This window comes from Haliaeetus leucocephalus, unplaced genomic scaffold (genome assembly GCF_000737465.1).
Source record: "Haliaeetus leucocephalus isolate CR32 unplaced genomic scaffold, Haliaeetus_leucocephalus-4.0 Scaffold203, whole genome shotgun sequence".
NCBI classification, from domain to species: domain Eukaryota; kingdom Metazoa; phylum Chordata; class Aves; order Accipitriformes; family Accipitridae; genus Haliaeetus; species Haliaeetus leucocephalus.
In genome coordinates, this window is record NW_010972639.1 from 397130 (window position 1) to 421812 (window position 24683).

Consider the following 24683-nt stretch of genomic DNA (forward strand, 5'->3'; position numbering starts at 1 on the left):
AGGTACTAGGGTTTAGCAGGTCCAAACTAAGCTTCTTGAATGATTACTACCACCAGGAAAAGACTGAAGGCTGATTATCTTTGGAAAGAGACGTGCCTATCAGCTGGCTGAATCAGATTAGTCATAAGCTCCCTTCCTAAGCTTTTCTTTCAAGCTCTGTGCTCACTTTATCTTCTGAAAGGCCATTCCTTTGAGAACCAGCTCTCCCAAGTAGTATGTAGGAACCTCAGCAGAACATGGAAACGCCTGTGCCTGTGGGACCGCCTGGAGTTTGTGGTGCACGTTTCAGCTATCCGTACTCTGAACTGCAGCCTGGAACATAAAGGCATGAATTTTGAAAACAGCATCTGAATATCTGTGGCCAAGATTTTGAATAATAAAAGGCTAAAGCAAAGGTCTAAACCTGTACTCAAGTAGATTAACTAGAAACCTACTAGCTGTTAGTGTTCTAATTTCTGAAAAACAGGCCATAAAAATGCCCACATATATAATTATCTTTGCCTTTTACAGGAGGTACTGATGTACAAAACGTCAGCAAAAACCTGTCTAGTGTCCAATGCCCTCCCACTTAATGCTTCTCTTTGGGTAGTGGCCATATTTACACAATGCATATATTTAACTGTATTGATTTGGGCCCATTTCCAACTTCTGTAAGTAAGTCATGGGAAACATAAACAAGAAACTATTTAACTTTAAACAAATCTTCAAGTGTTTGATGTTACACACATCCTCCACTTATGTCTCCTCTCAATAACATTCCAGACAAAAAAAAGACTCTGACAAGTGTAAGGCAATGTGTAAATTAACTGGAAACACAATTGCTTGTGAAATGTCATGAAAGCTGGAAAGCAGAAGGGGGAGAGCTACCAGGTAAGAATAACTCCGTAGTGCGCTGATTCTCAGACAAGTGCTTTGCCTTTTCCATGGCATCTAAGCCCTATGTATGTTGGAATAGATGTTCTATTTTAAAACACTAAGTAAATATTAAACTTCTACACTCTCTGTCTTATTGTTTGCATTCTTTGACAGTTGGCTGTAACTTGTTGCAAATTTCTCAGATGAAGTCACTTTTGAGCAAGATGACAGATAGCTCCAAAGTAATACAAACAATAAAAACTTGTAAAAAAAGACATTTCCTAAATGTTACAGTGCTTCTCACTTAGTGCACTTTTAGGGATCAACTGATGGTAGCATTCTCTCAACTGCAAGAAGAAAAACATCGTTGTGCTCTCTGCGTCTAAGCTCAAGGAATCAGTCTTTCTCTTGCTCTTGCCTTATAGAAAGTGGGGAAACCTGTGTCAAAGCACATGCTTTTTGATGGACTGAAAGGCCATACTGCAGAACTCACTGCTGAGGCTCTTCCTTACTCATTTTTTATCTGCCAGCCACTTTCTAAAGAGACATGATAGCTCTGTGAGGCTTTCTTTTCTTTGAGTCTATGTACATGTTTTAGTTACACAGCTGTCAGCTTTTGCTTTGTTGCCTGAGCAAGGTCATGAGTCAAAGTCATGATCAAATAATGTTTGCTTTTTTTCAGTATTGGTAAGAAATTAATTCTTTCAGTTAATGATTTACAAAAAAAGAAAATGTGTGAACTATGGAGGTAAACAAAACCAAGTATTACACTGATTTGTGGATGTCTCTGGGAATTTCATCTATGCATCCAGGACTCCCTTGAATACACACTGCATTTAAGGGACAAGATGTTGGTATTTTGTAATTATAATCGCTCCAGTTTGTGGTAGAAAGCTAATCCTAGAAACCAGAAAAAAAAAATTTGAAAAAGCAGATTGAGAATAAGTAAGCTTTGTTTCTAGATGTGTTGCTGTCTTTGAGGGTAACCTCGAATAATCATTCATATCAGAACTTTCAAAAGCATCTCCTGATCCTGCAAAGTCAATTATAGATATCTAGGAACTGATTTTCCTGTGATAATCAAGGCTCCTGTGCACTTCAATAGGAGTATCAGAACTCAACATAGGAAAATTAAATGGCATGTATCTCAAATTGAGCACTAACATTAAACAGAGCTTTGATTAAAAATTGTTGTATTCCCCTTTCTAACTCTTGCCAATATAGGCAGAATGGTCCTAATAATGACCAGAAAAAAAATTGTCAAGTCAGTTAGTGTGTTCTGAACATCTTCTGGACATTAATGTAATTAATGATAAATATCTTTAAGAAACAGTGTTTGGCCACAATGGTTTTTTGAGACATCACAAAAGGTATTCACTTACAGACTGATTTATTTGAACTGCTGATAATACAATATTATAATATGTTCATAAATTAGGCTCACCCTCCCATAATTAACTTCAGCAAAACTGAGTTCTAACCAAAGCTCTAACCACATATTTCTTCAACACTAAGCTACTATTCAATTAGTATCTGCAGCTTGAGACCATGGCCTCTTCTGTAACACAGCAATAGCAATCAGGTGTGCTAAATTTTGTTAAGAGATTCAATCTACAGAACAATGCTAATGAAGTTTAAATATCTTCCTCTGTTACAAGAAATTGCCCCACATCAGTAACAAATTTCCCTTTTGTCCATGAATGCCATTAAAATCTTCCAGGGAACAAAAAAAAAATTGGCTTGCTTCTTCTATTCTCAAGGAGTATTTATAAACTAGTTTCACATCTGATTGCTTTGGGATCATCTGCAAGAAGTGTATGGCATCAGCAACTGGAAACACTCCTAAACTGTTCTCATTTGGAAATAAGAGAGACAGAAGTGTGACTTTAAGTTGCTGTTAAAGTCTTTAAGGGTGGGACTTATCACCCCTAACTTTAGCCAGCTAAATTTAAACATCAAGTTTAAATTGCTTGTCTATTCTCACACTGTACTAATGGAGAGAGATAAGCACCTGCAGTGGATGATTCATGCCACTTTAAGATAGAAATCTAAGATAGATGGGAAGTGCCTGTCTTTCCATTAGAGAAGTCACCTAGACAACGAATTTATACAAGACATCTAACTTTCAAACAGGTAAAATTAGTTGAAAGAAATCCCAAGAAACAACATACTCCAGAACAGGAAAACCATAGAAGAATTTGGCAGGGAAGACAGGGAAATTACTGTCACCTTATTATGAGACTACAAAACTAAAGCAATAAATTAAAAAACAAATCCTGAGACTATCCTTGAGGAAAGAAGAAATATTAAGAATCTTTTCCAGCTTTCTTTAATAAATACCCTGATTTCAGTCTCTAACAGTGAAGTGCTGGAAGGAACTGTATTCATTATAATTTTGTGATTGCTTTACTGTATTTCATGTATTTATTCTTAGTTTGAATTTTATGCATATACAGTCAGTGTCTAGAGACACAATGCAGTCAACTGCTGTCAGCCATCTGCCTTGGACTTCTGGCCCACATGGAGGAGTCACCATGCTGGAAAGGGATTCAGACAAGGCTAAAAATTCCTGCATTGCTGGAAGAGTAGCCAAGTCAGGTGTCAAAGGGCAACAGGACTGACACCGAGCCTCAGCACTAGAACTAAAAGAAAAAGGGTATGCTGCAGTACTGCTTCAGTTCATTTCCTGATAAAAACAGTCATAAAATTTATGAAGCTGTTACCTCTGGCACGGAAGGGATGCGGATAACAATAAAAGCATCATATAATTTGAAAATATATTAGCTTGTCTCTCTTCTTCTGTATCTAACTTCAGAGGCATTCCAAAGAGGCCTTTGGATCTAGACAGACTCCCCATGACTTCTTCTCCTTTTTTCCTGCTTCTGACTTTCTCTGAGATCCTGGCTTGTAATCTGCTGTCCTCCTACAGTTCCTTATGGCACTGTCTTAGTGCTATCAAAAAATACATGTGTTCCATAAAGAAACCTCCTATTTGCTTGGAACTGGTATTGGCATCCTGGATGTTGCTAGATTGTACCTTCAACTCATTAATTTCCTTCCAGAACTGTTCTTTTCCAATGTAATGATCCAGGTCCAATGAGTCATTTGGACAGCTACTTTAACCCAAACTGTGCCAAATTACAGAGTTCAGGTAGAACTGAATCTCTAGGAAATCTGTGGTTGGTTTTTTTTCCCCCTTGTTTATGAATTGTTACACATGGATGCTCATTTGCTTAAACACCCAATTAAATTATAAGAAAATTACTTCACAGATGTACTAAGGTGTGTTCTGGAGCCAAGCTAATATACAGAGGTACCAAATTCTTTCCCTGCTACCCACTTTTAGCAGTACTTGGGGCTACATGGTATATTCAAAGTCACAGTTTGTGCGTAAGTTGCACCAGACTGCATTTCCTGATGCCAGTGCTTCATAGTGTGGAATGGCATTGACCAAAGATGCACAGAAATTTTATCTGGAGTTATAGAGGAGTTTTAAGATTTCTCATGTTTCTTTTAGTTTCAGACACTATTCTCCTTTTCCTTCGGTGTTATGCATGCAGACAAGCGCACTAATACCTTTATTACATAACTGTTCAGAAATGCTCCCATTTCACAGGAAAGATGCATCTCATTCACACACCTTATGCAAACAAGATATAAATTGCTGCACAAGTGAGGACACGCAACGTTATGCTTGAAAAGGCTATTCAGGTGAAGTCGTCATGGCCCTTCCCTTGTTTTCCTCTCCTTCTGGGACTGACAAAACACTGCTTCTTCATCACTAATGGGGAAGAGCTGTGCAATGAAAAACAATGCCCCCTTCACGTTCAAGGTTGGGTTGACCCCTACTGAACGTACTCTTATGCAGCAGATTCAATGCCGACTGGACAGTTTTTAAAGAGATAACCCAAATGATGTGAATCACGTGAATAAGCATATGGGTTAGCTTAAGCTCTTGTAAACCTTTATCATCACCCTCACCTTTGCCACAATCTAAATGCAGCTGTAGAAAAGCAGACTGCTCAGCAAACAATAGGATGAATGAACTACAGTGGATGCTTGATTTTGATGTTTAAAAAGATACTTATTCTTCCAGCTGGAGGCTTCACACAGCTGGGCCACATAAGCAGTTTGTCTCAACTGCAGATCTGTAGTCAAATCACAGGTTTTTTCCTCAGCTGGGGTTTCCGTCCTCTCAACAACCCGTTTGCAAAGCCTTTGAGAAATTAGTGACTGAAAGACCTTTGCTGACTGGTAAACTTGTGCAAAAGTTACCGGGGTAAATGGGGCAGGCAGATGGTATGATTATATTTTGACAAGAGTCTGGACTGTGACAATTGCAGAAGATTTTCCTTTACTTAGTACCTAAATGATGGACGTTGAAACCAGATCGTATTCCTAGATTTTTAGACACTGAAAGACTGTAATCTTTAATTACAGTCTGAAAAGCACTATTTCTCAGGAGAGCACTAGAGTGACAAAAAATTGTGTCAGCCATCAGTAGTCTTGTAAGCTATGGGTATTAGCTCAGGCTAGATTCCTGGCAATGAACGTGCAAATTGAGAGAGAAGCAATCTTCATTAGTAGTTCACTATTCTTAGTAGTTCATTATTTCTAAGCTCTTCAAGTTCATTATTCTAAGGAAGTTTCTATATGCAGTAGAAGATATAATGATACTCTCTAACTTAATTAAGTCAACTTTACATTAAATTTAAGTCAATTTTACAATACATTTCTTGAAAGAAAAGAGGAAGTACACTGAAGTAAGAATGGAGAATAGACATAGCAGGTAAGATGCTGACAGCTGCATTCCCCTATTCCTTCCCTATTCCCCCTCCCCCTGTCTAACTCTTGTACTTTTCCAATAATGCTCCTCACTGCAGGGCAGCTTAGGAGTGTTTTGGCAGGGAACAGTCTGCTTATTCTCCCTGGAGACTGCGCAGAGATCATAAATCCTTTTGGAGTTCTTAACCCTTATATGTAACTGACAGCTTTAATGTTCTGCATTACTAAATTCTACCAAGAGGCAGTGCCAGCGTGTGGAGAGAAGGCACAGATGTTCGAATTACTGGGTAGCCAGTCACACACTTTCTCCTATGGATTTTGCAAGCAGAACCTGCAGTGCACTGGAAGTGCTCCATTTGAGACACACCAGTGTCATAATTAATACTTACGATAGAAATAGGTCACTGAACTTTCTTTTGTTAAGGAATTCCTCCTTTTAATCATATTAGTGACTTCTGCCCCCTTTTCCCTAAAGCTGTCCTTTGTGTTACACTCCTTCCTCTCTTTTTTTTCCTCTTGGCATAACTGTCACCTCTTTCATGCCTTCTACTGTTAGAGTAAGAGGGAACCAGGTGCCAATGTTAATAATTATGGCAAGGTGATATGTGAATGCTGATGATTGTCTTCTAGAAAAAAGGAAATAATGACCTGTTAAGCCAATCAAGTCAACTGTTTAGATCATAGAACATTCTGTGCAAATCTTTTTTTTTCCAGCTGGCTAAATAAAATATAAAAGAGAAACCTACCCTTACATACCTTACTTCTCACTTATCTTTAGACCAGTATGATTATGATACTATTCCAATAATGTTTTTTACTGACACAGCACTGCTCCACATATATTTCAGAGCATTTTAATGCACAAGGAAGCATTTATCCTGCATATAAAACAGAGAAAATAAATTACATGTTGCAAGTGGCATATGATTTTATTGTTAGTTACGGAGCAGATTGATGTCTTGTGTCTTCTTGTCGCACGAGTCCAAAACTGCAAGAACCATTTGTGAAAGACACTGGAATGCTGACGTATAATGCTTGGGGTTTTTCCACTGTTTTAGCATGCTTGGCATTAGTGTTTGACTGACTGTGTGTTTCTGAAGATGACAGAACATTGTCTCTTTCTTCATTTACAGGAGGTTTTTGCCTCTTTTACATAAGGATTGCTTTCACAGCACTGATTGCTTAAGGCAAGTGCTATCTAAATGTGTGTGAATGTATGCAATCATCAGAGGCATGTTTTGCAACTTTCTGTCAGAATCCAATAAATATACAGCAATTAAAAGAGAGTTTATGAGAATCTAGTAGGCGGGCAAACAAGTTTCTAAAAAGAGCACTTTCCACACTTAAATATTTGCCAGCATAATTTTTAAAAGAATCTAGCAGTTCATAAGCTGCTGTGAGGCTCTATTGTCTGTTAGATGCCATAAAAGCACATTTTATTCAGATTTCAGAACCAGAAACAACACGTGAAAATTGGTACAGTGGTGATAAGGTTAGATGTGACAATTTTACCAAGGCCCAATCTTTCATTTAAACACACGATACCTTCTGATTATCAACAAAACAAATCCAAACATCGTGACATTTAAACAACTCAAATTCCTTTAGTGACAAGCTAGACTGGCAGTCAGTAGTACCCAATGAGGGAACAATAAGTGGTATGGTTATAAAGCTTGCCCTCTTAGGCACTCAACAGATCAGCTAGCTCTCATATGATTTTAAGTGAAGGTTTTATCTTCCATGGTATGCACAGGGAAACACACAAATAAAGCATCTATTCCTGATTCTACAAAAATTGGCTAAAGCAGCTTTCCCAAGCACAGTAAAGATGTAGCAGAGCTGTCGTGGTTTAACCCTGAATGTCTGTAAGATTCTCGGAGTTCGGCTTGATTCTGTGTAACTGTCCCCACTTTTCATGGGGTGTTAGTGATGGGAAATTGCCAAGTAGGTCCAGCTGTAGCTCAGTGGCAGTTCTGGGATGTGTTAAGTGCTTTGAGAGTATGTAATTCATATTCACTTAGGGCTTATATCAGAAGTTGTATTCCAATCTACAGAAACATGTGAGTAATGCACCATGTACCAGAATAGCAGTGATTTCCTACGAATTTCTTAGTAATGTATATGGTATTAGGATGGTGCCTCCCACCTGTTCTAAGGATTTTAAGTTCTTACTAGAAAAACAGTAGAAAATGGTATATTATTTGCCATGCATAATCAGGCTCTTGTGACATGAAGACAACAGGATATCAAACAGTAACTCCAGAAAATGGGTAGGATATTTAAGATATAGATATATATTTATAAAGGACAGTTTTTTCCAGGTTGTATGTGGGAGGTTTTGGATATTATCCAGAATGACTCAGTTTGTCTGGCTTTCAGAGTCTGTAACAACCGACGTGACGTAAATATGAATTACAATCATAACAAGCCAATGCTGCTTTTTAAGGTCTCCAATGTGCCCTACAACACTTACTTTCCCTTAAGCAGCACAAGTGTCCTTAAGATACTATTTCTTATTTTATTAAACAGCTTACTGATATGACAAGTCAGAAAGCTTGTTTGCCCGTTGACAACAGCAATGCAAAGCAATTAAATCAATCCTATTTCTTGTCCCAGAATCCTCGCACCCCCGTTCATTGAGCTTTCTGAAGGTGCATAGATTGCTCTCAGTTTATAAGGCCCGTTTTTAAAAAAACTGTTCAGTAAATGCCTCTCCATCCATATAACCAGAATGAGAGGGAAAAAAAAATCTGAGAAGTATTACAACCCACATACACTACTTAAGTTGCTCCAGGAAAAATCAAGAGTAAGTAATAATATTGCTTATGACTCTCAAGCTTGACCCATGGGAGGTTCTGGGAACAAAAATGTCAATCCACAGTATTAATATTTCCATGATCCATAACTTGGTGTTATGAGAAAATTTCCATAAAATGTTCTTAGCCTTCTACACCATGATGTAAACACTGACATCGCAGAGGAGCTATTTCTTTAACATCATCTTACAGATAATTACCCCTTCTGAATAATGACCATGAAAAATTAAATGCCTTCATCTCACTTTATTAAACAGTGAGTCTGATGGAGTTACGGAGTTTGGAATTCAGTTCCTGAAATTACAATGTAAGGACAGACTTTTCAAAAATTTGAGTTAAATACTCAGTTCCCACTCAGTCTTTTAAGGTATTACCAATATCCCTGTCAAAGGGGCTTAGACTGAAAATTGGGTTCCTTCATAATTGTCATAAGTCTCATAGATTAAATGGACTGTGGAAATGGTCCATTTAAGGGTGTACCTGTGAAACTGTGAAACTAGTTTATGAAGCAAATGCTGAAACAAGTTGGTCTCATCTGTGCTGATGCAGAAATAACTATGTTTCAGGCCTGTTCTATAATAAACACTCATGTGGAATTGAGATAGACTTTAAACACAAAATTCAACCTCACCCTTCTACCCTCTGCTTTGTTTCAGGCAGGGATGTTTCTGGTGTACTCCCTGGGCCGGAATGAAACTGCAGTTTGTGTTTGGAGCTTTTGCCTTGAAATCTTTTGTCCTTCCCCAGCTCCCTTTCCTCTTCTCAATGTCATATCTGTAATGAAATGAGAAGTTCAAAAAGCTGGTGACTGACAGTTTCTGAAACAGGTGGTGTTTATGATAAAGGCCTGGTACTTTGTATTCTCTCTGGTATGCCATATATCAGCAGTCAGTAACATGCCTTGAGTCAGACATGCAACTGCTCTTAATATTTGAGAGAAAAAAAAATTCTGTGATGATTTTTTGCATGTAAGGACTTCAAAGGAACATAAAAGAAACACAAAACAGTTCAGCACATGTGAAATGGGAATTTAAGACATGAGATGGGCTTTTCAGTAAGTTCATTAAGATGTTAATAGAGCAGTGCTATTTATCTTTTCAACACTCGGCATATTCTGAACATCAGGAATCCAGCTCCCTATTAGAGAAAAAACATTTTTAACCTTGTGTGCATTCAAGCTACCAAATAATGTCAAGTAAAAGAACTGTTTCTAACTGGAAATGGAAAGCTGTCTAGGATGCTATAGAAATGGCAGTCTTTGGAGAGTGATTTGAAATACTTCAGGAAACTTATAATGTTATCTTTAATCTTCTGATTTTTAGTCTTGACACAAAAAATGGTAAAAAAGGTACACTAGACTTGCAGACTATCTGAGGAAAGAATCTGCCTGCAAGGCTTACATTTTCAAGGTAGTGCTAATGTTTGGGGTTCTGTATACACAATGTGGTGAAGGAAGATCTGATGGAAGTAGGCTGTTGCTCAACTCCAAGGGAGCCTGTACTTTAACCCACGAACGCACCAAAAGACAGCATTCTGGACAACAGTTCAGGAGCCTGCAGGCCCCTGCGTGGTCATTTGAAGCCATTGGCAGAATAAACGACATAGCATTTCTGTCACCAAGTTTATACCAAATAGGACAGCAGTAGCTGCTACACATGTGATTTGTACAGTGAGTCAGGTATATTTCCTGCATGGTAACTATCAACCAATTTCACCTTTATTTCAGAAATATTTTTTTTTTCTCCTTACAGGACAAAAATTTAGAAGAAAACCATTGAAAACAGGAATAAAAACCATGAGGTAATTAAGTTTTTGATACAGAAGAGGGAGGAAAAGAAAAGCAAAATCAAGAAACTCATTAAAACAAAACAGGATAGTGTGGTATGCTAACACACTGTAGCTTTGGAGCATCCCAAACACACTGGAATTCCACAGTAACAGCCCACTTGACAGGTGCCCCTATCAGTGTTATCACCATGTTTAGGGACATCACCAAAGAGCACTTCTGTTTGTAAAGGAACGCAACATTTAGTTCAAGTTGAGTGTCTCAAGACTTTGCACAGCTCATACCTATGTTATATTCTAGAAACTCCACACCTCCTGTAGCTGGAGTGGTTAAAAAAAAAAGAAAGAGAAGGGTTTTTTTGTAAAAAAAAAAAATCTGATTTTCGTTCCAGAATGCTATGATTATTTTAATGCAAATGAAATTTTCTCCTTTTTTTGTTCTTTTTTGCAACTGAGTGTGGCAGAATAGGTAACTCCCAAGCTATAAAAATATGAAAATTAGAGGAAAAATAGAAGTAATCTGTTTTTCTTTCACCAAACTTTCCTCACTTTGAAAAAGATTCAAATGGAAACTGGCACACAGGCCCCCCACCCCCACCCCCACTTAATACTACATTGCATTGTCTGCAGTGGGGGGGGGGGGGGAATAATGGGATAAGACAGAAAGAAGAAAAGAGAGAAGTAAAATATATCCGAAGTAAAATAATATCTAGCTCTTTTCTAGTTAGGTTTCAAAAATCTCCCATTTACCAATGAAAAAGTTTTTGCCAAACCATCTGATTTCCCTAAAACTACCAAAACCACACCTCCTTATTTCCTCCCCTGGATTTGATCATCTTGCCTGTCAATTTATCACAGTAGCAGATATTCTAAAAATCAGACAAACACCCAGACTGTCATATCCATTTCATGCTACATGAAAGAGAGGTCAGATTGAACGTCAGCTGTGAATCAGGACCTTCAGGTATGTCCTTCTCTCCCTTTCTGCAGAACACCAGCAGGTCAGCTTGATTCACGGAAGACTGTGTATTAATTCTAAATAACTGGCTTCCTGGGTGTATCTCTCTCAGCCATGTGCAATCTATTGTGTTCTCTGTAATGAAACCCACAGTGATGATATTTAGAAAGCTAATAGGTCCAAGCACTGAAGCCATTCATTCCCGTCCAAGAACTTAATCAACAGGACACATTTTCTTCAACTGTGATGTCTCATGAATTAATTAATGCAATTCAAGATTCTTGTGTGTTGAAAATGTGCTTGATTATTTACAGGCTAAAGCCAAACACTTTCAACCAGAAAAAATTATTTGCTCTGCTGATCTGGGGCAGTGTTAACCCAGTGCTTAGTCGCTGAAAACAAATACCATTCTAATAACTTTCTGTGCTGGGGGTCAGGAAGAATATCACACTTTCTTTTTTGAGCCAAGAGTATCTTAATTCCAGAAGCACAGTGTCTTGTAGTCCTGAGAGAAAATAAAAGCATAAAAAAAGGTGAAGCTATATCTTTCATGAATCATGGATTCTCTTTATTTTGCTGTCCTAATTTTGTGGAAAATCCATGTTGCCAGGCTTACTTTCTCCTTAAATGGACAGAAGGCCAAAGAGAACCTAAGGAATTTTCACTTCTTCTGTTTTTTATAATTTTTACCAGCTGCACAAATTTGTCTGGTTTACTTTGTATGAGAAATGAAACTCTCATGCTCCAGTCAACCTGCTGCAGCAATGTGCGAGTTACCTGCTAATGCATGTTGCAGAATTCATACAGTACTACTTTTATTAAGGTAAGCATTTAAACTTGCCCTCAATGGTTTCAGGCTTTTTTTTAACAAGCATGGATAAACATCTTTTAATTAGTTATCTGTAAAACTGCTTAGATTCTTTGACAGTCGTTGGTGACGAGAAGGTCTGTAACAGGTCTGTAACACAGACGATGCAGTCTGGTCTTCTGTGTGTGTTATCATATTGGCAAAGTCTGCCCAGGCATGGTTATATCAACAGAAAGGTGCAATAAATAAAAATTAAGCTAATCAGAAGTATATAAACACATTAAGATAATCAACAGCTGGCTATATAACACTAGATACCACATTTTTTCTGTGACTTTTTATCTTCTCTTCATGATACTGCTATTGTCTCAGGTTAGACCAGAAGTTTTTCAGTGGACAGACTGTTTCTTGCTATGTTTGCACAGAGTAAGAACTCAGTCCTGCTTGCAGTCCTCAAATACTGCTATAATATTAAAAAAACCCACCACTATAAGCAAATATGAATCAAGAAACTGTACTAGTGCTTATTTGTAACATTAAAGCTACAATATAACTCTCTTCCCCTCTCTTCCCTCACCACCATCTTTAAGCCATACACAGTTGTTGGGGTGATCAGCTGTGTTAAACGGCTTTCTGGCTTTCAAAATAAACTGGTAAAACAGAACATGTTCTCAATTCAAAGGTGGAAGGAGAAGCCTGGCACCTATAGCAATTAAGACTGAAATGTGATTATACAGGGAAATTACCCATTTTCAAAGGAGCTTTAGAGAAATTATTCTAAAACTCTCTAGGTTTTCACCAATCAACAGCTAAAAAGGCATATATATTGGACAAACAGGACGTGAAAATCAGAGATTTGAACTGGATTTGGCTGACAAGTTTCAGGCTGGTGGGAATTCAGAGGGTAAAATAAATTCTTTTCTCTGTGTAAGAGAAATTTCACCAGTACATGACCTTTAAAATGAAAACTGTACCCGTTTTGCTCAATCCTGTATCCTGAAAGTTCACATGGTGGTAAGAGCACCTTATTATGACTAAACTCTTGAATGTATTTGTTGATAAGCTGATTCTTTTCTTTCTTTTCCTTCTCATTAATTAATTAATGAGACCTACTGTTGTTTCAGCTACATGGCTGAAAGAACAGCATAATCCATTATGTTAATTTTAGGAGGAGTTTGTGAAATACTTGGCTTAAACAGGTATTTCAGAGTCCAGGACTTTGGCTCCATACAATTTCATTTGCATCCAGATGTGCATAGAAATATACATTGAATCATTTTCAGTATTTAAGAATCATACATCACAGAATTAGAGGTGCAAACTTAAGTGTATTCAAACTCTATTATCAAAATAATATGCATTACTAGTCATCCATAGGCAGCCGTTGAATTGTCAAAGTTTTCAAATGTGTTCCAGTAATGAATAACTAGGCTAATAGCAGAACTAAATTTAAATTTCATCCAAAGTCCAACATGTGAAATGATTATTCAACAAATAGTAAATCTGTACAAGTATACATAATGCATACGTTACATTGCTAGTATCATATAATTGTGTTAGTCTTTCAAGCTATAAGAAATCTACAGTCTTGCTGTATAACTTACTGCATGTAATCGAAGGTGGGTAACAAATCAAGCAAAAAAATTCCAGGAAAAAAAAAACCCAGTTTCAAATTCATGGTACTTGAATATCACCTTGAATAATAAGATGGTATGCAGTGCTGGCCAAGTCACGTTTACCCAGATGCTATGCGTTTCTTGCATTCTGGGAGCTAAACTTAAAACACATAGGGTCTGACCTGCAGTTGACTCAAGCAATGACTGTTGCAGTTGAAGTCAAGAGTTTCACTGTTCAATGATCATGCTAAACATTCTGAAAAATAATACCTGTTAAGTATTATAAAACTTTCAATTCTGAATAAATTTTAAGTTTAATGTTTTCCTACCCTCCTCCTCCTTCCCAGTTAGGAAAACTACAAACTAGCTTCACAAGATGTTATTAAGCAACATTTATAAACAACAAAGAGGCAGGTCATTAGTGGTAATAAGTACCCAAAGATGAAATAGTCATATTAAAAACTTGCAAGAGCAAATAAACACAGGACCTTGGAAAGGTCATTCAGTCATGTTAAAAGAAGTCCTAAAATCGTGAGACTACTAGAGGAAAATCTAGAAGGAAATTAATCTTTGTGTACAATGTAATTTCAATGATGGGCAGTAAATAATGCACAAGGTCTCACACCAGATGATAGCATAACAATACTGGCTGGCTATTCATTTTGTGATCATCACCCATTCTGGGAATAATAAAAGAAGGGATTGAGCTGTTCTAATATGAAAATATTCTAAGTACTTATTTTCAATGAATAATATTTCTAAGGGAACACTGACTATCTAAAGTATAGGTTACATATCTAAAATAATTTTCTGCAGTTTTGGAAAGACTGAAATAAAGTAAGAAGAGTACAGAGAATCAATTAGGTACTTTTCTGCTTGTTTTGCCACATCACAATATGGGACCATCACACAATGGAAGATAGTTATTCTGTCACAGTCAAAGTTGGAGATATTTTCAGGCAAGAGCAACTCTGGGTTTAAATACGCATGTAACTCAATTATTGATGCTGCTTTTGGGGAGCAGCAGCAAATATAATCTTAGTAATTTAACCTAAGCAAACCTGTGTTAAAAAAACCACCAAACTTCACTGGGAGCATTGGGTGCATGGAGCTCCACCTGGGGATGGATGAGGAGCCGACTGAGAGCTTATGGGTCAGGATTAAAGGGAGGGCAGGGACAGGTGACATTATTTATAGTGGGGGTCTGCTACAGGCCACCCAACCAGGAAGACCAAGCAGATGAGGCCCTCTGTAGACAGACAGGAGCAGCCTCATGTTCACAAGCCCTGGTCCTCACAGGGGACTTCAACCACCCCGATAACTGTTGGAGGGACAACACGGCAGGGCATAAGCAATCCAGGAGGTTCCTGGAATGCGTTGATGACAACTTCCTTCTCCAAGTGATGGAGGAGCCAACGAGGAGAGGTGCTGTGCTGGACCCTGTTCTCACCAGCAAGGAAGGGCTGGTGGGGAATGTGAAGCTCAAGGGCAGCCATGTGACTATGAAATGGTGAAGTTCGAGATCCTTAGGACAGCGAGGAGGGCACACAGCATATTTGCTACCCTGGACTTCAGGAGAGCAGATTTTGGCCTCTTCAGGGATCTGCTTGGTAGAGTACCGTGGGACAAAGCCCTGGAGGGAAGAAGGGCCCAAGAAAGCTGGTTAATATTCAAGGATCACCTCCTCCAAGCTCAGGAGTGATGCATCCCAACAAAGCGGAACTCAGGCAAAAATGCCAGGAGGCCTGCGTGGATGAATGAGGAGCTCCTGGACAAACTCAAACACAAAAAGGAAGCCCACAGAGGGCGGAAGCAAGGACAAGTAGCCTGGGAGGATTAAACAGAGAAATTGTCTGAGCAGCCAGGGATCAGGTTAGGAAATCTCAAGTCCTGATAGAATTAAATCTGACCAGGGACATCAAGGACAACAAGAAAAGCTTCTATAGGTACGTCAGTGATAAAAGGAAGACCAGGGAAAATGTGGGCCCTCTCCAGAAGGAAACAGGAGACCTGGTTATACGGGATATGGAGAAGGCTGAGGTACTCAATGACTCTTTTGCCTCAGTCTTCACCTGCAAGTGCTCCAGCCACACCACCCAAGTTGCAGAAGGCAAGGGCAGGGACTAGGAGAATGAAGAACCACCCACCGTAGGAGAAGATCAGGTTCGAGATCATCTAAGGTCCATCAAGGTGCACAAATCCGTGGGACCTGATAAGGTGCATCTGTGGGTCCTCAGGGAATGGGCAGATGAAGTGGCTAAGCCTCTATCCATCATATTTGAGAAGTTGTGGCAGTCCAGGCAAGTTGCCACTGACTGAAAAAGGAGAAACATAAATCCCATTTTTAAAAAGGGAAAAAAGGAAGACCCAGGGAACTACAGGCTGGTCAGTCTCACCTCTGTGCCAGGCAAGATCATGGAGCAGATCCTCCTGGAAACTGTGCTAGGGCACATGGAAAATAAGGAGGTGACTGGTGACAGCCAACAAAGCTTCACTAAGGGCAAACCACACATGACAAAAGTGGTGGCATTCTACAATGGTGGTTATAGCATTGGTGGATAAGGGAAGAGCAACAGATGTATCTACCTGGACTTGTGCAAAGCATTTGGCACTGTCCCACATGACATCCTTGGATTGCAAGGATGGATTGGAAAGACATGGATTTGAGGGATCGACCACTTGGTAGATAAGGAATTGGCTGGATGGTTGCACTGAAAGCATTGTGGTCAATGGCTGGATGTCCAAGTGGAGACCAGTGACGAGTGGCATTCCTCAGAGGTCAGTATTGGGACCAGTGCTGTTTAACATCTTTTTCCATGACATGGACAGTAGGATTGAGTGCACCCTCAGCAAGTTTGCTGATGACACCAAGCTGTGTGGTGCGGTCAACACGCTGGAGGGAAGGGATGCCATCCAGAGGGACCTTGACAGTGTTGAGAGGTGGGCCTGTGGGAACCTCATGAAGTTCAACAAGGCCAAGTGCAAGGTCCTGCATATGGGTCAGGGCAATCCCAAGCACAAATACAGTCTGGGCAATGAGTGGATTGAGAGCAGCCCCGAGGAGAGGGACTTGGGGGTATTGGTTGACAAGAAGCTCAACATGACCCAGCAATATGCATTTGCAGCCCAGAAAGATAACCGTATCCTGGGCTGAACCAAATGAAGTGTGACCAGCAGGTCAAGGGACGTGATTCTACCCCTTCGCTCTGCTCTCCTGAGACTCCACCTGGAGTACTGTGTTCAGCTCTGGGGCCCCCAACACAAGAAAGACCTGTTGGAGTGAGTCCGGAGGAGGGCCATGAAGATGATCAGAGGCTGGAGCACTCATCCTGTGAAGACAGGCTGAGGAAGTTGGGGTTATTCAGCCTGGAGAAGTCTTCGGGGAGACCTTATAGCAGCCTTCCAGTGCCTAAAGAGGGCCTACAAGAAAGCTGGAGAAGGACTTTTACAAGGGCATGTAGTGATAGGACACAGGATAATGGCTTTAAACTGGAGGAGGGTAGATTTAGATTAGTTGTAAAGAAGTTCTTCACTATGAGGGTGGTGAGGCACTGGAACAGGTTGCCCAGAGAGGCTGTGGATGCCCCATGACTGGAAGTGTTCAAGGCCAGGTTGGATGTTCATAGAATTGTAGAATCATTTAGGTTGGAAAAGACCCTTAAGATATCAAGCCCAAACATAAACCTGACACTGCCAAGTCCACCACTAAACCATGTCCCCAAGTGCCACATCTACACGTCTTTTAAATACCTCCAGGGATGGTGACTCAACCACTTCCCTGGGCAGCCTGTTCCAATGCTTGACAACCCTTTCAGTAAAGAATTTTTTCCTAATACCCAATCTAAACCTCCCCTAGTGCAACTTCAGGCCACTTCCTCTTGTTCTGTCGCTTCTTACTTGGGTGAAGAGACCAACACCTACCTCGCTACAACCTGCTTTCAGGTAGTTGTAGAGAGCGACAAGGTCTCCCCTCAGTCTCCTTTTGTCCAGGTTCAACAACCCCAGTTTCCTCAGCCGCTCCTCATAAGATTTGTTCTCTAGACCCTTCACCAGCTTCATTGCCCTTCTTTGGACAAACTCCAGCACCTCAGCATCTTTCTTGTAGTGAGGGGCCCTAAACTGAACACTGTATTTGAGGTGTGGCCTCACAAGTCCCAAGTACAAAGGGACAATATCTTCCCTAGTCCTGCTGGCCACACTATTTCTGATACAGGCCAGGATGCCGTTGGTCTTCTTGGCCACCTGGGCACACTGCTGGCTCATATTCAGCCGGCTGCCGACCAGCACCCCCAGGTCTTTTTCAGCTGGGCAGCTTCCAGCCACTCTTTCCCAAGCCTGTAGCACTGCATGGGGTTGTTGCGACCCAAGTGCAGGACCCAACACTTGGCCTTGTTGAACCTCATACAATTGGCCTCGGCCCATCAATCCAGCCTGTCCAGATCCCTCTGTGGAGCCTTCCTTCAAGCAGATCAACACTCCTGCCCAACTTGGTGTTGTCTGCAAACTTAAGTCTTAGAAGTAAGAGTTCCTCTCACTTGTTTAGCAAAACAAAAACGCATCATCAAAGGTATCCTTAGTATTCCTCTGTCCTTCATCCACCTGAAATATCTGACTAGAAAGCAACTCTTCCAACTTGGTCTTAGCAAGAGTCTCACAGACTCTTTAGTATCTTTTTGATACCAAGGAAAGGGAGAGTTCAGAACGCAGGAAGACATCCATCCTGTGTATTGCCACATGTGAATGGCAAGTCATCCCAAAAGAATGTACTGGATGATGCTATTGGAATCTTCCTTCCCTCAACTAGAAAGACATTTCTTTGAAATATCTAAGTTTAAACAGTGTTACTTAGTGATTGTGTGCCCTGATACCTTCTTTAGAGCAAATGGAAGAGTATGAAGTTGCCTTTTTTCCAGCCTTCAAACTTGCTCCTACACTTTTAACTCTCCTTATTTTCTGCATTTTATTTACCAAGATAAAACCTAGAAATAAGTAAATATTCTTTTCATGAACCTTCTGTATTCCTCCTAGCATGAAAAACTATAGTCACTACATACCAACTATTCTGTTATTTTGCTTAGCATAGGAAAATGCATTCTGCATAGCATATGAAAAACTCCTGAAGCAGCTTTCAGAAACCTTTTCTGTGCAGTGCTATTGATATTTCCAAAGAATTTCAGAAGCAGAGCAAATTACTTATTCAAGTTTTATTCAGTGTCTGCATCAAGGAGTCTTTAATATACAGAATAAAGCCAAACAATTTATGTCCTTTGCCTGTTTTACCCATTGGTGCCTAGCACTAGAAGTTTAAGACAAAGCTGGTATGCAGCTAAGAAGGAAGTTAGGAATTTGTGATTTGTAACTGCTATTGATACATTTCCCCTTCCTTTCTCCATCTGAAAAAAAAAAAAACCAACCCAAAACATTTTGGACATTTTTTCAGATGCCTGTAAGATAGCTATTTTTTCCTGAGATTCTGACTCATTTCCTATCTTCCTGTAAATAATTTTACCCAAGAATTTTTCATCCAGTATTCTCCCTACTAACAAACCTTCAGCCTGTTTACATTCAGAAATATTGTAATAATCTAAGGCTTGAGAGTAAAGAGATAATGAATATTTAGAGATTCTTTCTGAAGTATTCTATTCTATATGCTTTTCTGAAACTAAATAATTCAGTCCTGGAAAAGTAATGTACTTAATGAACCTTTCAGTATATATCAAGATAGGCGTTCTCTCTGCTTACTTGGCTTACTGTCAACACTGTCAGAAAGGAAATGATGGAAAATAAGAGCCTGCACTGTAAGGTTTAACTAAGGTCATGGATGCATTTAAGAACATGTGTTACATGGCTGTCTGCATGAAATGGAAGATAAGCTCTGTTTGGATTAAATGTGTGTATATATATAATTATTTTTTTTTTTAAGGAAGTGGATGTTTAGAGACTAATCATATTTGATCTAGAGATGCCAAGTATGTTGTTTTACACCATTTTTAAAGGAGAATGCAGAAATATGGAAAATTCCCTGCAGAGGAATACATATGTTTGCAATATTTCTCTTTTGTGATAAATACCTGTCAGAACTGTCATTATGTATTTTGGAAAGTTACTCATGAAAAGCAGCTTTTAGACATAGAAAATAAATAAAACACAAAATATTACCTGATTGTACTTTTTGTATTTTAGTTCTCTATATTATGTTTAGGAAAAACTACCCCAAAGAAGTTAATGTCTTACCCAGGATCATACCATATCACATTTACTGCCTTGGCTTCTGCTCTGCATCAAAACCCTTGCTAGACTGCTGCAGCAATATTAACCAATGTAAGTATTAAGTCACTTGAGAGCTACTTGATGAAATAATCCCAGTTCATATGCAGTAAAGCAATGCTGAATCTGCTTTAATTTACCCTAGGAATTGGGTTTACCTCTGTTATTCCCCAAATGGGGCTGAAAAAACAGAAGGTAGCATTGGACCAGCTCCTTGCATGCTATGCCATGGTTTAACTGGATATATGGAAGCGGTCCTTAGTATAAAGGTCTCCTTTAAAATATATGATAAATTTTCTTACAGTCCAGATACGTAAAAGCAACTTCTTTAAATTAGGAATATCAACAAAAATAGCCAAATCAACCTTACAGTTAAAAGAGGAAGTGTCCTCATTTTTTACACTGTATCTGTTTGTTGATCTTATTTTGGAAATTGCTTGTGAATGACTGATACCAAATCCACCCAGAATAAATCTGATAAATCTGATTAATTCAGAGGATAATACGACTTAAATAAAGCACAAGTACAGATTGCCAGCAATGTCATTAGTTTTAGAAGAGGCATCTCTAAAACATGGCAAAGTTTGCAAGCATGCAGACCTAACTCACTTTTGTAACTACCAGTTTATTTCAAATTATCCACATGAAGTTACATGTTCTGATATCCTTTTTAATGGTGCAGGACAATTAGAGGTGTTACTCTGTATTTAAAGTATGCTGATAATGAAGATCAAAGATTGGACCACAGAGAAGATAGAAATATCAGCATGATTCACATGAATTAGAAAAATCCTACACTTTACATCTGTCTCAAACGTGATTTAATTTCACTGATATGCAACAGCTGTTGCTTTTAAAAAAACAGGCTCAGCACAGCTATGATCATAACAAACAATGACCTTGGCTTATATCTCGTAGCCATGGTAGCAATTGAAAGGACTCTTCCCACAATGTGTTAGGAGGAGGGTCTTAATCGCTGTTTCCCATGACTGGGTGTCTCAACAGCGGAACAAGGCTGAAAAAGAAGAGTTCCACAGTAAAGGAGGTTATTCTGAGGCACAAGATAATTTGTGATCACACCATAGGCATTTTGCTTCAGTCCTGTAGGGAATATGCATGCTCTAGAGGCTCTGCTTGTAGCTACTTTTGGAATCATAAAACTGCACCTATAAATGGTGGTATTTATTTATATTTATATTTATGCTTATGTTTAATTTTATGTTTATTTATCAAAGGAACAGAATAATCTGTATGTGAGAACATTTTTCAGTCTTTCCTCCTAGTTTGGGCAGGGTTGTCAAGTCAAAGTCAAAACTCTGGAGCTTGTTCTCAGTCTGACTTTTGGAAATGTCTTTCTGCCCCTTTCATTAAATGTATAAGAAGGGTGCTACTACTCTATTTACAGGAATGTGGAAAAAATAATTCATCCCTTTCAAAAACAAAAAAGTTTGAGGAGGCTTTTCTGTCTTTCCCCCAGCAGGTAAAGTGAATGGCTCACTCTTTTAAGTGGGCTAGCTGGTGCATTTTTATCTCATATCCTCAGGATATGCAAAAAAAGCAAATACAATGTCATCAGCTTGATTACCATGTTCATAGATGGCAAAGAAAATTTTAAAATTGGGAAAATAGCAATTGGGGAGTTGCACAAAAGTTACATAACATTAAATGTAGGATTCACTTCTGTTCCAAAATATCAAAGCACTGATCTTGAAGCAAGAAAAATTTCACCTCAGTAGACAGTTGGGCTACAATACTGCATATACTACAGGTTAGCACAGATGCTGGCATGCACATGTTGTGCTTGAAATACTTAGACCCTCTCCAGTCACCTTGGACACAGTTTCAGAAACATCCCCCTAGCCTTTTGCAGGGAAGCTCAGAAGGAATCTGTGTGTCTCCTCTGTGGATTTATACTCACTAGTTTTTGATGTGTGTGTATGGGAAGTGCTCAAGGCTCCACCATGTAAGCTACCTGACTTGCTTATTTTGGCAGCTGCCCCCTATTTAATCCAGCTCTTGGGTCCTTCCTCTTTCCATTGGATCCAGGGCTCCATGTAAGCACTCAGCTGAAGTCAGTACCAGCAATAGGCAGAATTTTCTACTTAAATACAGTTGCTCTGTCACACAGCCCTCCTCTTAGCTCACTGTAAAGCAGCTCACTTAACCTTCTTGGCCAAATAAATTACTAGGGTTACAATAAATACCGAGTTTAATTGGACTGAATTCCACAGTAGCCTCTCAATCTGTGGTCCTCCAGCCTGTGAGGAGGAGAAGCTGCCAGCAAGAAGCAAGGAGCCAAGTTCTGCCTGATCCTACCTGCAAACAGGAGAAAACCCACCATGTAAGATGTACATAATCCCTAAAATGTGTAAGAATAAATATGCTAAAGAAATTCAACTTGATTTATTGTGAAGGGAAGCTATTACATAACCGACAGTTCTTGACTGCAAGGCATGCCTCACTGATTTTGCTAGATAAGTATAAAGCAGTCAAATTTAGCGTATCAAATGTAGCAAAATAAGGAGAGAAATGGGGACTTCCCAGTTATCCTGAGGTATGAGGACAGCTATTGCCAAAAGGCTAGAGTGAATCAAACCTGCACTGTTGGGAATCCCTCCTGTTTGGAAAAGAGTTTTATATTTAGTATACCTTCAGTGACAGAGTGCTGCAATCACCGTGACAGATGCAGTGATACTTGTGGAAATTAAAAACAATGACAGCAACAAGCAGCGTCAGTGTTGTCATTTCAAAATCTGCAGAGAAGCACAAAAACAACCGGAGTAGTGAAGAGCGTGCAGGAAATGGCCGCCAACATCAGATGCCTAAAATAAGAACGGAGGACACGAACATCACTTAGTGATAATACTTTCCCATAAAAGTCACAGTCTCCAGTAACTGCCACTCCAAGGACTCCCACAGTATATTTAATAGACCTTGCTAGATTTTTCTTCCATTAAGTTCATATGGTCACTTTGTGATTACATGAAAATTTTCATCTTTCTCTGCTTCCTGTGGCAAGAAGTTACCTAACCTCCCTCCCTTTTGTTTTAGCTGAACCTGTCAGACCGTAGTTTTGTTAGATGTTTCCTAATTCTTGTGTTTGAAGAGGCAATCAACAGCCATTGCCTACTTGCCTTTTCCCTGTCCCTAGTGATTTTTATGGACCGCTGTCTGGGTCCCTTTCAGCCTTTTCCAAAGTGAGGAGCTCCAGTGTACGTGTGCCTGCATCCATGCCACTCCTGCTCGTGGATCATCTGCCTTGCTTGGATTATGTGAACCTTTTCTGGTCCTAGTGCTTCTCAGTACAGAGCACTCAGAGCTACATACAGAATTCAGCGTGTGGCAGCTGCTGGCTTCACACCGTGCCACCACAATGCTTTCCATGAAAGCAGGGGCTGGAGGGAAGGGGGGTGGGGGGAGAAGACTAATAATCCTAATAGTTTATTTTTAAACTCATAGCTATGATACTCAATGCCTGGATTCTGACACTTTGAGAGGTTAATGAGTGAGTAAGCAATGCCACTGGTAAACATTTGCCCTTAAAACTGGTTTTACAGCCAGTCTTGCAGAACCTAGCTAGGCAGGACTGTGCATTGTGGAACAAAACTACTGAGAAAGCTAAATGACATGTCAAAGAATTTGGCTTAATTCCTTATTGGGAAATGCACAGAGAGTACGTAGTAACGGTTGTCAGCACTTGGGGGTGGGTGGTCTCTTGAGAATGGAAGCTGCATGGAAATTCCCATGTTTTAGGCAAAGAAGGAAAAGAAGGAAGAGGGACCTATTGCCTTGTAAGACATGTAGCCAAGAGGGGAGTGTCCTTACTGACTACTGTGTGCAATTGAACTGCATGACACTAGTGACTGAAGTGAAAAGAATTTGAAGTGCATTAGGGGTAAACTGGGAAATGATCATTCATTCCAAGTGCTGTTAATATTCCATTAGTACTTTCAGGTTTAAAACACAAAACATAGAAAAACCATAACTTTTTGAACTTCATCTGGGGAGAAGTTTATAGAGAGACAAGATGTCCTGCAAATTGCTAGATTATTGCAGATCCACAAAGATGACAAGCAGGAATAAAGTTCTCACTTGATGGGAGCTGTTATTTGGTTAGCATTCCATCCTACAGTTACAAAAAATATTGGGTAAAAATGTCAGTCTGAACTTTTCTTTTTGCGAGAGTTAAAAAAACCCCAAAACTTAACTGTCTTTCTATATGTTCTCCATATATTGCCACACTGTTTTTATTTGAAGAAATGATAGTGTACACAGTTCAATCATTTGTATTTGGTAGCAATGCTTCAGTGCTTAGATGTTAAACCACCTCTGAAACACACACTTCTTGTTTTCTACAAAATCTGCCAGTTTGTAGCTCTCATACCAATGTATTTGTTTTCCCCACTCTGTAGCTTGAAATGATTCATTTGTTGTTTATATTAGTAAGCATGTGCAATATAAGAAACAGCAGAAATAAATCAGTTTTGTTCTACAAAGAGGGCATATTACTTACTGGAAGGATGTCCCTGAAAGCCTGCATTGATATTTATCAAGGTACTGGTATTTAAAAGTATTAGGGTATCCAAGGATTACATACCTATGCAGAACTTGCAAAAAACCTCTGCACATATAATTCATTTAAAGATAAATGTCAGCTTTTGAAAGTCCCACTAAGGCATCTATCCACATCTTGAGTTATTTCAGTGACTTAAAAAAACCACTGTAACATCCTTAGGTGATAATTGCCTTGAAGGAAAGACAGCAATAAAGCTGGCTAAAGTACAGGTGGTTTG